We start from the raw sequence: 15,166 nt of genomic DNA, 5'->3' as shown, positions 1-15,166 counted from the left end.
TAACTTTCCTGGTCAACTGAACTTTGGCCCACATGAAGATGAAAACATTCAGAAAAATTTGCCTCTAGAAATTAAAAAGCAAAATTAATCTCAGAACGTATGCCACTGTCTGTTGAGAGGGCCACCACAACACCTCTTTTAACTTTAAAGGGTCCATACTGATGTCTTATCCTAATACTGAAAAGCCTAGAAATGTGATAGGAGGAACCTCAATTGAAACCTCATTGAAAATGTTCCCACATTCGCATAACACAAGATCTTTCTGGTGAGTACCTACCTAACCTGCTTTCACTGGTCTTCTAGTGGTTTGGAGTATATTAAGTTATTATGCAGTTTGACAACCCTAAATAGCCTGTAAGATCTCTGAATATATAATTCATGAAGTGTTGGAAAGCAGCACAGGCACTACAAAGACTGAAGGGCATCACGAGGTACTCAAAGTCACCATAGTGGGTGTTAAAGGCAATCTTCCACTTATCCCCTTTGTGTTCATAGTAGGTTGTAAGCACCTCTTAGAACCAGTATGGTAAAGATGTTGGCTGATTACACCTAATAAAGACTGCAGAAATGAGCTGAAGAAAATATTGGTTATGATTTGTGATTGCATTGAGTTCCCTGTAATCAATACAGGGTCTGTATTCACCATTGGCCCCAGTGAGAACATAGATTGGTGCTCCTGCTAGTGAAGTGGAGTGCTGCTAAATGATTTCGTTATCAAGATTTTCTTGCAGGTATTGTCTTCTAGAAAATAATGGGAAGAAGTGAAAAGAGTGTTTTTAAGACCTTTGTAGTGAATTGAAGGATGTCTTAGTGCAGGTGGGTAATCGTCTTAACAACTGTGATGAGTTTGTAGTGTTAGGGGTCCAGTTGCATCATTGTTTGTCTGAACCAAAATGAGAAAATACATAAATATTACTAGTGCTGCATAAGGGAGAAGGGATTTTAGTAGTAGATTCTTGGGAGTCAATGCAGTTGGGAGGTATCAGAGAGACAGAAGGCGTGCATATGGTTTGTGTTTCTATGGTGAAAAGAGAGGACATTTTGTCAGAGATTGCATAAGTAAATCAAAGACTTTAACAAATCAGAGAACATCAATAGTGAAGCCAACAGAAAAACTAGAACCCTCAACAATGAAACGAGCTTCATTGTCAAGCTATGAACTTAAGCCAGTTCCCAAGTTGTGTATTTGATAATAACTATAAAGATGATTTTGTCAGAAGGTCAGAAAAATATAATGTCAGGACTTTTAGCTTCTAAAGCATATGGGAATTATATGGACCTTATGTTTCACCAATCCTTACAAATTCCAGACATTGGGAAAAAGATTTATAGGATGGAAAGGCAGGCACACAGTTCGAAACCCTTAAGCGCTCAAACAACACATGCAATGGTCTATAGAGTCCCCCCAATAATGCTGCCCCAAAGACACCACAGCAGTGAGTTTCAGAGGTTCGTGCAGGAATGGCAAAGATGCAGTCAATGGAAGTCATGAGAACATGGTAATGGGTGTGTGGTTTATGAGGTCATCCCTGGGAATCAATGGTGTGAGGTACAGGAGGAGTGCTGCTAGGAAATTGATGGGAGTAAGTAATACATGGCAGTTCTGTGGATAGGAGTACTAGTTGGACTTGAAAGGATGAGAGGCATGCCAAGGGGCTGGCAGAAGAGAAACAGACAGTGTGTACAACAGGCAGGAATTCTGGCCTTCATTTCTAACAGAGCAAAAGAGAGAAGGCAACATACAAGGATGCCTGTGAGTTCCTTTTTTCTGGATGTCCAGATCCAACACCCTGTGGGTGCATATTAAATATTAAAATAGGAAAAGGGGTGGAAGCACAGCACTTCACCTCCCAGCAAGGTTCACCTCTGGCATTATGGTAAATGCAGTCTCATGTTGCTTGCTTTGCTAAAATATTTACAAGTGGTTCACCAGAGTTGGCGCAGATGGTGCTGATCTCTACAAATTTGGGGTTTGCTGAGTAGACTGCTAAACATCACATCAGGTCAGGTACCTCTCACTGGTGCGCGGGTGCTTCTTCCACAAGCTCGTCCGCTCAATGACTCACAGGAGTGATTTTAAACAGGAACAGGGTTGGGAGCACACCTCTTCAACTCACAGCAAGGTTCTCCCCTGGCATTATAGTAAATGCAGTCTCATGTTGCTTGCTTTGCTAAAATATTTATGAGTCTGTCGACAGAGTTGTCGCAGATGGTGCTGATCTCTACAAATTTGGGGCTTGCTGAGTAGGCTGCCAAACATCACATCAGGTCAGGTACCTCTCACTGGCGCGCGGGTGCTTCTTCCACGAGCTCATCAGCTCAATGACTCACGGTAGTGCTTTTAAACAGACGAGCTCGCGGAAGGACCACCCTTGCACCAGTGAGAGGTACCTGACCTTATGTGATGTTTGGCAGCCTACTCAGCAAACCCCACATTTGAAGCCTGCAATCTCTACTGATGACAGTTTAAGAACCAGAAACTCACGTCTAGATATCAGCACCATCTGCGCCAACTCTGGTGAAACACATGTAAATATTCTAGCAAAGGAAGCAACATGAGAGTGCATTTACCATAATGCCAGGGGCGAACCTTGCTGGGGGTGCAGCAGTGTGCGCCCACCCCTGTTCCTAAATATTAACATATAAAACATATTAAGGCAATGTGGTAGACACAGGTGGGAGGCCCAAGTATGTCATGTGGCTCTGGGCTGCCTCCAATTAATCTTCAAAGTGGTAAAAAAGGGGGTGGTCCATCACCACCCCCTTTTGTACCGCTTTATTCACCATAAGTTGGCAGGGTATGCTCAGACGTGAGTCCTTTGCTCACTTTGCCACTGGATTCAAGCAAGCCGGGCTGAAGACGGCTGAAATGTCAGAAACCGGTCCTCGTAAGCTTGTTTCCGGTCCTGGGAAGGTATGGCTTGGCAGTTCGGGCTGGACTGTTCCCATGAGGCACAGGGTCAGACTGATTTGCATATGGCCATGTCTGAACTGGGGTGGCAGAGTGGGCTAAAGAACGGTGATGGATTAAACCCAGATCTTTTGACTGGGTGTGAGTGTTTGATTGGTTCAGATGCTCCGTCCATCACCACCCCTTTTTGTACCGCTTTGTTCGCCATAAGTTGGGAGGGTATGCTCAGACGTGAGTCCCTTGCTCACTTTGCCACTGGATTCAAGCAAGCTGGGCTGAAGACGGCTGAAATGCTCCGTCCATCACCACCCCCTTTTGTACTGCTCCAATTAATCTTCAGCCACACCAGATATACTGTGTGTATTGTAGGCCTCATGGTGTGGAATCTGCACACACACACGATCTGTTGTGTGTGTTGTAGGCAGCAGGATGTCGAATCTACAGACACACCTGGATCTTCTGTGATTTGTAGGCTGTAGATTATTGAATCTGCACACACACCGGATCTGCTGTGTATTGTAGGCTGCAGGGTGTGGAATCTGCACACACACCAGAACCACTGTGTATTGTAGGCTGTGGGATCTACACACACACTGGATCTGTGTGTGTGGTGTAGGCTGCAGTGTGCGGGTTCTGCACACACATCAGATCCAGGACTGAGGACTGGAAGCACGCCGAGATTAACACCCTACTGAAGAAACCCACGGCTGACCCCAAGGACCTCAAAAACGCCTGACCAACCCATGTCCCTGCTCCCGTTTCCAGTGAAGGTCATCGAGAAGGCCGCCAACATACAACTAACCAGGTTCCTCGAGGAAAACAGCATTCTGGACTCGTCCCAGTCTGGATTTCGCCGCAACCACAGCACCGAGTCATCCCTCCTAGCTACCACCGAGGACATCAGAACCCTGCTAGACAACGGTGAAACCGCAGCCCTCATCCTCCTGGACCTGTTGGCCGCCTTCAACATGGTCTGCCACCACAACCTATACGCACGCCTCCACGACGCAGGGATTCAAGAGAAGGCCCGGGACTGGAGCACTTCCTTCCTCTCCAGTAGAACACAGTCTCCGCCTTCCTCCCTTCCGCTCCGAAGCCAGAGATCATCTGCGGCATACTCCAGAGCTCTTCCCTCAGCCCCACGCTGTTCAACGTCTACATGGCCCGCTCGCCTGCATCGCCCGACTGCACAACCTCCACATCATCTCCTACACCGACGACACCCAGCTGATCCCTCCCTCACCAAAGAGCCTCACACAGCCAAAACCAACCTCCATGAGGGAATGACAGCCATCGCTGACTGGATGGAAAACAGACGGCTGAAGCTGAACTCAGACAAAACAGAGGTCCTCATCCTCGGGATCCACCCCCTCGGCTTGGGACGACTTCTGGTGGCCCTCCTCACTAGGAACGGCCCCCACACCCACCGACCAGGCACGCAACCTAGGGGTCATCCTCGATTCCACCCTCTCCATAACAAAGCAGGTCAACGTCATCTCTTCCTCCTGCTTCAACACCCTCTGTATGCTTCGCAGGATCTACAAGTGGATCTCCACCAAAACCAGAAGGACAGTCACCCAGGCTCTCGTCAGCAGTAGACTGGATTATGGAAGCGCCCTCTATGCCGGAGCTTCGGCGAAACTCCTCAAACGGCTTCAACGCATCCAGAACGCTTCAGTGCGTCTGATCCTCAACATCCCGTACCGCAGCCACTTCACACCCCACCTGAAAGACCTGCACTGGCTCCCCGTCAACAAGAGGATAACCTTCAAGCTCCTCACCCAAGCACACAAAGCACTCTACAACACCGGACCAGCGTACCTCAACTGCCGCCTCAACTTCTACAATCCCACCCGCCAGCTCCGCTCCACCGACCACACCCTCGCCACCGTACCACGCATCCGAAGAGCAACCACCGGTGGTAGACCCTTCTCCCACCTCGCCGCCAAGACATGGAACACCCTCCCCCCCACCTACGGCAGACACAGGACCTACTGACCTTCAGGAGACTCCTCAAGACCTGGCTATTCGAGCAGTAGCAGCTCCCCCCTCCCCTCAGCGCCTTGAAACCCTCATGGGTAAGTAGCATGCTTTACAAATAAAATGATTGATTGATTTATTGAATCTGTATTGTAGGCTGTAAGGTGTGGAATCTGAACACACACCAGATCCACTGTGTAGTGTAGGCTGCAGGGTGCGCAATCTGCACACACACCAGATCCACTGTGTATTGTAGGCTGCAGGGTGTGAAATCTGTAAACACTGGATCCACTGTGCTTTGTAGGCTACAAGGCATGGAATCTGCACACACACTGGATCTGCTATGTGTTGTAGGGTGCAGGGTGTGGAATCTGCACACACATTGGATCTGCTGTGTGTTGTAGGGTTCAGGGGAACGGATCTGCACACACACCGGATCTGCTATGTATTCTAGGTTGGAGGGTGTGGAATATGCACACACACTGGATCCATTGTGTATTGTATGATGCAGGGTGTGGGATCTACACACACTGGATCTGCTGTGTATTGTAAACTTTTGGGTGTGGAATCTGCACACACACCGGATCCACTGTGTATATTGTAGGCTGCAGGGTGTGGAATCTGCACACACACCGGATCTGCTATATGTGTTGTAGGCTGCAGGGTCTGGAATCTGCACACACACCATATCCACTGTGTATTGTAGGCTGCAGGGTATGGGAACTGCACACACACCGGATCCACTGTCTATTGTAAATGCAGCATGTGGAATCTGCACACAAACTGGATCCTCTGTGTGTGTTGTAGGCTGCAGTGTGTAGAATCTGCACACGCATCAGATCCACTGTGTATTGTAGGCTGCCGGGTGTTTTAATCTGCACACACTGGATCCGCTGTGTATAGTAGGCAGCAGGGTGTGGAATCTGCAATTCTGCAAACACACCTGATCTAGAGTGCTTTGAAGTCTATAGGGTGTGGAATCTGTACACACACTTGATCTGCTGTGCTTTGAAAGCTGCAAGGTGTGGAATCTGCAAAAAAAACTGGATTGGCTCTGTGTATTGTAGGCTGCAGGGTGTGGAATCTGCATAAACACCAGATTGACTGTTTGTGTTGTTGGCTGCAGGAGGTGGAATCTGCAAACACACTGGATCCGCTGTGTGTTGTAGGCTGTGGGGTGTGGGATCTGCACACACACTGGATCCACTGTGCTTTGTCTACTTCAGGGTGTGGAATCTGCATAAATACCAGATCTGCTGTGTGTGTTGTAGGCTACAGGGTGTGGAATCTGCACACACACCGGATCCGCAGTGTGTGTTGTAAGCTGCAGGGTGTGACATCTGCATACACATTGGATATGCAGTGCTTTATAGGCTGCACGGTGTGGTTTCTACATACACACAGGATCGACTGTGCTTTGTAGGCTGCAGGGTGTGGAATCTGCACACACACCGGACCCACTGTGCTTTGTATGCTGCAGGGTGTGGGATTTGCATACAGACCTGGATCTGCTGTGCTTTGTAGGCTGCAGGGAGTGCAATCTGCACACACACTGGATCTGTTGTATGTGTTGTAGGCTGCAGGGTGTGGGATTTGCTCACACACCGGATCCACTGTGCTTTGTAGGCTGCAGGGTGTGGAATCTGCACACACACCGGACCCACTGTGCTTTGTATGCTGCAGGGTGTGGGATTTGCATACAGACCTGGATCTGCTGTGCTTTGTAGGCTGCAGGGAGTGCAATCTGCACACACACTGGATCTGTTGTATGTGTTGTAGGCTGCAGGGTGTGGGATTTGCTCACACACCGGATCCACTGTGCTTTGTAGGCTGCAGGGAGTGCAATATGTACACACACTGGATCCACTATGCTTTGTATGCTGCAGGGTGTGGGATTTGCATAATCACCTGGATCTGCTGTATGTGTTGTAGGCTGCAGTTTGTGGGATCTGCACACACATCGGATCTGTTGTGCTTTGTAGGCTGCAGGTTGTTGAGTCTGCACACACACAGGATCCACTGTGTATTGTAGGCTGCAGGATGTGGGATCTGCACACACACCCGATCCACACTCATGTAGAGATGAAATCCGATTGCATCCCGCCAACCCCTCTGCAGCGCACCATTAAAAGCATCTATTTGTAGAGCTTTCAAATTGCAGAAGCGCTACCTAAGAACTGGTATTATATTTTTACAGATGTAGAAAGCGTGAATTCGATCCCTGGGTATTGGAGCACTTTGCATAAGCACCAGTTACATGATATTAGGACATATACATTCATCCTATTCAAATAGCTCAGTACGCTAAGTGTGAAGTTCACCCAATTTATCATCCTGAAATACCTGCGTTGACGGATCAGCATCGAGCGGTCACTAGACCGGCCGTGGCTGCCCACTTCCAGGACCAATGGTTTTATACTCCGTGGAAAAGGAGTGAGGTTTTAACCCTTAAGACTACGCTGCCAATCCTAGGAAAAATCCTACTACCTATTATAAAGAATTGACAGTGGCTGCCTCTTCTACTGTAATGACTCTAGCTGATATTAGAATGTTCTTTGGTCTCCTTGTCTCAGTTGATATTTGGCGGCAGGTACATACTCAAGATCATGTCGCCGAGTTGGGCGGAACATGGGATGTGATTAGGGGATGGGATCGAGATAGGAAGCCAGGAGACAAACCACGTGCTGAGATACTTGCCCTGACTGGCTGTATTGTAACATATATGCATACACTTATTCCGCCTAAGAAGGTAAGTTGGGAGGGACTGACTGCCTTTCGACAGAAGAAGGATGAGAGTGTGTCTGATTTCTTTACTAGGTTTGAAGATACGTTTTTGGATTACAGTGGGCAGGATATGTCCGCGGAAGGGGGAGTCTGTTTGCTTGTTGACAGGTTTGTCACTATTCTCCTTCCTCATATAATGTCCCACTTGCAGGAGTCTGAAAGCACTTGGTCTATGTCTTCTCCCTCTGTTATTTTAAATATGGCCCAATATTATGAGCAATGAGATAATGAGGAAAAAGATAAAAATTGCAAAAAGCATAAGGATTTGAAGACAAAGGTGTTGTTGCAGCAGGCATATCGGGATAATACTGGGAGACGGGGAGGTCAATTCCCACGTACTAGGCAGCCTTCAACGACACCTTTGGGACAGAATTAGTGTGCATATTGTAAGGAGGAAGTACATAGGCGTAGCCAGTGTCCTGTACTTTTACAGAAGGTTTCATCTCCTAGAGGACAAGGTTCTGCTGGTAGGGGCAGTGGAACCGACAGACATCACAATACTAAGGCTCCTGTGGGTCATTCTGATAACAATTAGTTGGACAGTACTACAATGATGATTATGATTTTGATGAGGTGACAGGTGTGTCTTACAGCTCGGACAGCCATAGACAGGGTGAGGGACCAGTTCAGATACTTGTAGATCAGCACGGTCCTAATGTCACAGCGGATTTGCAAGGCTTGACTAAGGAATTTCTGGTGGACACAGGTGTGACAAAAAGTTCTGTTTCCTGACATACGGTCCCCAGTGTGGCCCTGTCTGGCCATAATAAGGTTTCAGTGGGTTTATCAGGAGTACTGGTTGTAAGCCCCATCTCACTCCCACTTGCACTTACTGTTGGTCCCATTACTGTGGAGTCTCTATTTCTATTAACTTCAAATAGTGGTGATAATTTGACGGGTTTGGATTTATTGAAAAAATTGCATGCAAATATATACTGTTCTCCTGCTGGTGTTTATGTTTACATGGGTCCGGATATTTTGATATTTGATATTTATTAGCATTTGTAAAGCGCTACTTTCGCTCCGGAGGGAGCATCTTGGCGCTGAGCTCACAGAAGATCGACTATGGGGAGCATGGATCAGATAGCTGCGAGGACTGATGAGTCAGATTGAGAATAAATCCAAGTCTTCAGGGATTTCCTGAAAAGGCTTTCTGAGGGGGCATGCCTAAGGTTGGGGGGAAGACGATTCCATGCCCTAGCAGCCAGAAATGAAAAGGTCTTTCCGCCTTTGGTTTTTAGTTTTATTCGGGGTTCAGTGATTAAATTAGCACCTGATGACCTCAAGCAGCGAGTTGGAATATAACGCTGGAAGATCTTGATCAGGTAAGATGGACCCGTACACCTGGTGGATTTAAAGACAGTGACTAGAAGCTTGAATAAGATTCTCTTATGAAGGGGCAGCCAATGGAGGGCGTTGAGGGCTGCAGAGGCCGAGGACCTGCGGGGGAGTTTCAAGACAAGCCTTGCAGCTGCGTGTTGAACACTTTGTAATTTTTGGAGGGAAGATTTCTTGATGCCTGCTAGGAGGCCGTTACAATAATCCAGCCGGGAGAGGATAAGCGCCACCGCGACTGATTTCCTGGCTGAAATGGGCAGAAAATTGAAACATTTCTTTAATTGCCTGATCAGACTGAAACAGCGCCCTGCGGTAATGCGCACATGCTCATCGAAGCTGAGGGATGCGTCAAATTGAACTCCAAGATTGCGGGCTGAAGCAACCGCGCTCGGTGGTGCTTCGGAGTTATGAGGCCACCAGTCTTTGGGGGAAAAGAGTGTGCCTTTGCCTAGGGGTATTATTTCGGTTTTGGCGCTGTTGCATTTTAGATGATTCAGGTTAAGCCAGGAAAAGACTTCTGACAGGCAGTTTTGAAATCTAATGGCAGCATCTGGGAGTCTTTTGTCAATAGTGACGACAAGCTGGGTGTCGTCAGCGTAGGATGTCACAAGAATCCCATGGGACTCGATCAGCGTGAGAAGGGGGGCCATATATATATTAAAAAAAAGAGGGCTCAGGATGGAACCCTGGGGCACCCCTGAGATGGTGCATCGTTCGCCGGAAAGAAAGGGGCCTAAGGAAACCGTTTGGGAGCGGTTGGACAGAAATGAAGTTATCCAAGCAAGCGCGGAACCCGAGACACCAATCTCACGCATTCTATTGATTAGAATGGCATGTGAGATGGTGTCGAAGGCCGCGGTTAAGTCGAGCAGGATGAGGACAGCCTGCCTGCCCTCATCCTGCAAGAACTTGATGGTGTCTGATAACTCAATCAAAGCGGTTTCTGTAGAATGGCCAGGGCGAAAGCCGGATTGCTGTGGGTGCAGGATGCGTTTGTTTTCCAAAAAATTTTTTAATTCCTCATGAACTAATTGCTCAGTGATTTTGCCTAGCGCTGGGAGAAGGGAAATTGGGCGCATATTAGACAAGTCAGTTGGGGATTTATTTTGCTTTTTCATGAGGGGCTTAACTATGGCCTTCTTCCACTCAGTAGGAACAATACCAGAGTTGAGAGATTCATTCACAATGGCATTAATTAGAGGGTTGACGGCCTCGATAAGATGGTGCAGGATCACTAGTGGACAAGAATCCGTAGGGGCACCTGATTTGCCGGCCAAAATGGCTTTTTGCGTTTGCAGTAAGGAAACTGTTGTAAATTGATTTAGTAAGGGAATGGTTGTATCAGGCTCTTGGGTTGGAGTGGGTAAAGGGGGGAAGTCCTTATGAATATTATTAATTTTCTCCTCAAAGAAATCTGCGATTTGATCGCAGATAGTTTGTGAGGGGGGGATTTCAAGTGCCAGTGCCTTGGGATGAGTGAAAGATTTTACTATATTGAAAATCGTTTGTTGTTTCTGATTAGCTGAGTCTATTGCTAGAGTGAAGAATGCCTTTTTTGCTTTTTTTATATTGGAAAGATATTGTTTTCTCTGGAGAATGTATGTGGATCTGGAAATAGGATCGTAGGTTTTTCTCCATTCTCTCTCCAAAATCCTACACTTGAGGTGACAGTCAGTGAGGGCCGGAGTATACCAGGGGGCATTGGGCTTCTTTTTACCTCGAACTGGTTTTTGAGTAAGTACTAGACAGTGTTTATCCAAGGTCGCGCCCCTTCCAGCTGAGTTTGATCAGGTACCACTCACGTAATGGGGTTGCTGGTGATACTGATGTGGGTCTATTGCATATACCACCAGTTTTTATACAAGTCAAAGATAATGCCATTTTGCCCCTCATTCCTCAGTATAAAATACCGCAAGCAAGGGAACAGGCCCTTCTCCAGAATGTCCAGGATTTGATATGTGTGGGAGTGGTTGAGGGAACATCTGTAAACATCTGTAGTAGTCCCATTCTTCCGGTGCTTAAAAGGGAACACTCAGGTTCTTCTGACTCCGCTGATTGATTTGCGAGAGGTCAATAAAATATTGTTTCCGCAATTTCTGGTGGTCCCTTATATCACCACACTTTTAACAATGATTCCATCTACCGCTAAGTTCCTCTCTGTTATTGATTTGAAGAATGCATTTTTTTATTTTTTCTTACATCCAAATAGTATGTACTTGTTAGAATTTACACTGGCCGGCAGATATTTCCAATTCTGTTGCACTCCTCAAGGCTATATGAAAGTCCAAGTATCTATAGTCAAGCATTAAAGAATCAGTTGGATTCACTTTTGCTTTCCCCAGGTAATGTATTGGTTCAGTATATTGATGACTTGTTCATTGCTTCTGATACGGAAGAAAGTTGTAAGGATAGTACGGTGAAACTGCTGTTGCATCTGGCACATAATGGACATAAGATCTCTCTTTCGAAGTTTCATTATTGTTGACAGGAGGGTACCTACTCAGGTCACCTACTGACGAAGGAGGGTAGAAGGTTGATCCCTCAGCGCATCAGTACGATTGTTAAAATGGTTAAAATGCCTCTTTCGCAAACCCAAAGAGATGTATGTGCTTTTAAGGCATTAATTCTTACTGTTGCCAGTGGATCCCAAACTAATACTTACTAATCAAACCTTTGCTTGCATTAACAACGAAAGCAATGAAGACCAATCAGTATTTTGATTCTCAAGAGGCGACTTACCCGTGATGCATTAGGGGGGGAGTTAGTTTTAGACATATGCTCTGGAATTGCCCACAGCTGGCTAGCTTCTCGGAAGAGGTAACTATGCTGTTGGCAGATATCACTGACAGGGAAATCGAGGCATCACAGGGATATTGCCTGTGACACTGGTTTCCACACACAAAGAAAACCAAAATCATGAGCAAATTCATAGATATGGGCTTAGTAATAGCCAAAAGAGATATAACAATGCACTGGAAAGCAAAACAAGGTCCAAATATAACCAGATGAATGAAGGAACTTATTAAGAGGGCAGAGTGTTGTCGCGGGGATTCTGCTCATGCACAGAACTTTGCATGGGAAACCTGGTCCTCAGTGAATTGTGGTGTACAAAAAAACTCACATCAGAACCCGGAACCTCTATCCAACTAGCATCAGTGTCTCATTAGCTTTTCTTCCTACAGAAAAGTTACCAATGATTAGACAACCCAGAACATGCGATTTAGGGTACTCTCAGGAATGGTGGGAATCAAGAACACTCTTTTGTTTTTATTCTCATACAGTACAAAACGTGAGTAATCAGATACACCGAAAATTTTAAAATGTTTATTTTAACTACGTGCTCTAATATGCAGTATTTTGGCTAACATATGGAGGCATATGATTAGAAATAAAACAATCAACAGTGTTACAATTCCATAATTCACGAAGGGAGAAATCATGTTACAATGATAGTGGAAACAGTCCTATAGCCAGTCCTATATAACCACCTTCCCCTTGCCAGTAACTAGGTTTTATAACATAGAAGGTCTCTTAGGCTTAATTGGGGAACCCCATACCTCCAAGATCAGCATAGGTGAATCACATTTCAGAATCAGCAAAGCTCTCTGTCTCTGGAAAGGATATTCTTCCGAGTGCAGAATCATGCATGCAGTGCAATATTAAAGGCACTAGAATTTCAGTTGGTTGCAGCTGTGTCCGTGTTGTGTCTAGAGTGGGGGCCGATCAACTGAATAACAGCATATATTGTTTTGGTGACCTTGAAGGCTTTTGCAAGCAGTGTACAGACGAAGATCGTGATGTAAGTCTAGGGATGTGAAAAACATACCTTTCTCATGTGTAGGAATTCAAGCAGTTCAACTTACAACAGTTACATGAAGTGTCATGTGCAAAAGCTGCAAAGTGACAAAATGGCGTTTAACTTCTAATAAGCTTATGCTAACGTAGCAATGTGTGCAGTAAGTCTCTGTCTTTGCGACAGTGTGTAGGGATAATTAGGATTAAAATTGCAAAACAAACAAAAAGTGAGAAGGCACTGGTATCAGCAAGAGCATGGGAAACTCTGGTTATCCTACTCCGGGTCTCAGGCGATGCTGAAGATGGAGAATAGATTGAATGCCACCGGTAGGGTATATTAGGCCTTATACACCCCGGACCACCAATTAGCCCCAGAGCGTTGGCAAGTAACCATAGTGCACTGCCGTCCTCATAGGCCAAGGGTTCCTAAAGGGGTACCTCTCACAATCGCAAAGCTCAGCCTGAACCAGAAGCTTATCACAAATGTGCAATCTGTATATAAGTAACATGCCTGAGAAGAGGGAAGGGAGGGAGGGTAGTTGACAGGTGGGAGTTTGAAGTTGGGTATGTCGATGTATGTAATAATCCAAGGACTGAACACAAATGAACCCTGACCATTGTATAACTGTGGGAGGAGGGAGGTCTTAGAGTACAGCAAGGACCTGAGTCTCTTTCATGTTGTTGTACTACAGAGCTGTACATATCAGAGTCCAGCAACTTTGTATCCGAATACATGATAAATGTAATGTAGAGATGATTTATGGAAAATTCTGTAAATCCCTATAAAGTTTGTTTACAAAAAAAAGAAAAGAAAAACGAAAGCAGTTCATGAGCCTTTGCCTTGGACGCCAGAATGTCAGCATTTGTTTGAAGAATAGAAAACTGCACTTTGTTCGGCTCCAGTGCTTGGCACAACTAACTATAGGAAACCGTTTGTCCACGAGATGGCTGGCTGTGCACTTTCTGTCTTGACCCAGAACTTTGGGGATAGACAGAGAAATTGTGCTTATTTTTCTGCTGTGCTTGACCCTGTTGATAGAGCCATGCCGATCTGTCTGTGAACGGTCGCAGCTGTGGCCACTTCAATCAGACAATCAGCTGGACTCGTACTTGATACAGACCTCACATTTATGATATCCCATGCTGAGGATACACTTTTGAATAAGACAAAGACACAGCACCTCACCAGTACACGTCTACCTGGTTATGAATGGACATTGTTTGCTAAGCATATTACAATCAAAAGATATGCCACTCTGAACCCAGCCATGTTACTGCCCCTCCCTTCTGAGAATGCTGCAGTTGACAAACATGACTGTATTTTCCAAACAGAAGAAGCGATGAAAGGATGGGTAGACTTGACCGATGTTCACTTATCTGACCCCCAAGGAGAACAATATGTCGATGGCTCGTGTTTCAAATTACCAGATGGAACCACGACTGCAGATTATGCTATCACTACATTGCATACGGTAGTTGAGGCATCACAGGATTCTTATCAGTCATCTCAAGCCGCTGAACTTGTTGCCCTTATCCAAGTTTATAAATTGAATCAAGGGTTGGTTGTGAATGTTTATACTGTTAGCCAGTATGCATTTGGGGTTGCCCATATTTTCGGTTGATTGTGGGCAGAGAGAGGGTTCCTTACTTCCCATGGCACTAAAATATAGATTTGACAACCTCATATTGCGATTGTTATCCGCATTAACGCTTCCTAAGAAAATGGCAATAATCAAGTGTAGCGCCCACAAAAAGGTCACTGATGATGTGGGCAGAGGGAATGCATTTGCAGATCAGGTAGCTAAGGACACCACCTGAAGTAAATCTAGAGAATGTTGGGGGGAGGATGTATCCTAACGGTTAGGACTGTGGACTTCCAAATCTGGGGAACCAAGTTTGGGTCTCAGTAATGACGCTCAACATCCTGAAATTCTGGCCAAATCACTTAATCTCCCCGAGTATAATAAAAATGAATGTGTCCTCATGTAACACAACTGGTGCTCATGTAAAGTGTTCAGATACCTGATCTCGGGTCATGTTTGTGCTATATAAGACTTTGAGAGAAAATAAAAATGTTTGTTGCAGGCCCAGCTAGATGAGTTTCTGAGATTGCTTTGTTTGAAGATATAGTTAGGAGTGTAAAGGTAATACAAAGTGAAGCCATAATAGAGGAATTAGCGAAATGGTAGGAAAGTACAGCACAGTTAAATGAGGAAGGATGTTGGATTGATAAATCTGGGGATCAGAAATGGATGTTACCTGATGAATATGTAAATCCAGTAATTACTATGGCACATGGTCCAGTTTATATTTGTACAAAATGCATTTGGAAATTGTTAGCTCCAGTTTTTCAGAATG

This window comes from Lissotriton vulgaris, chromosome 12, assembly GCF_964263255.1.
Source record: "Lissotriton vulgaris chromosome 12, aLisVul1.2, whole genome shotgun sequence".
In the NCBI taxonomy this organism is placed as follows: Eukaryota; Metazoa; Chordata; class Amphibia; order Caudata; family Salamandridae; genus Lissotriton; species Lissotriton vulgaris.
Note: the sequence above shows the minus strand (reverse complement) of the source record.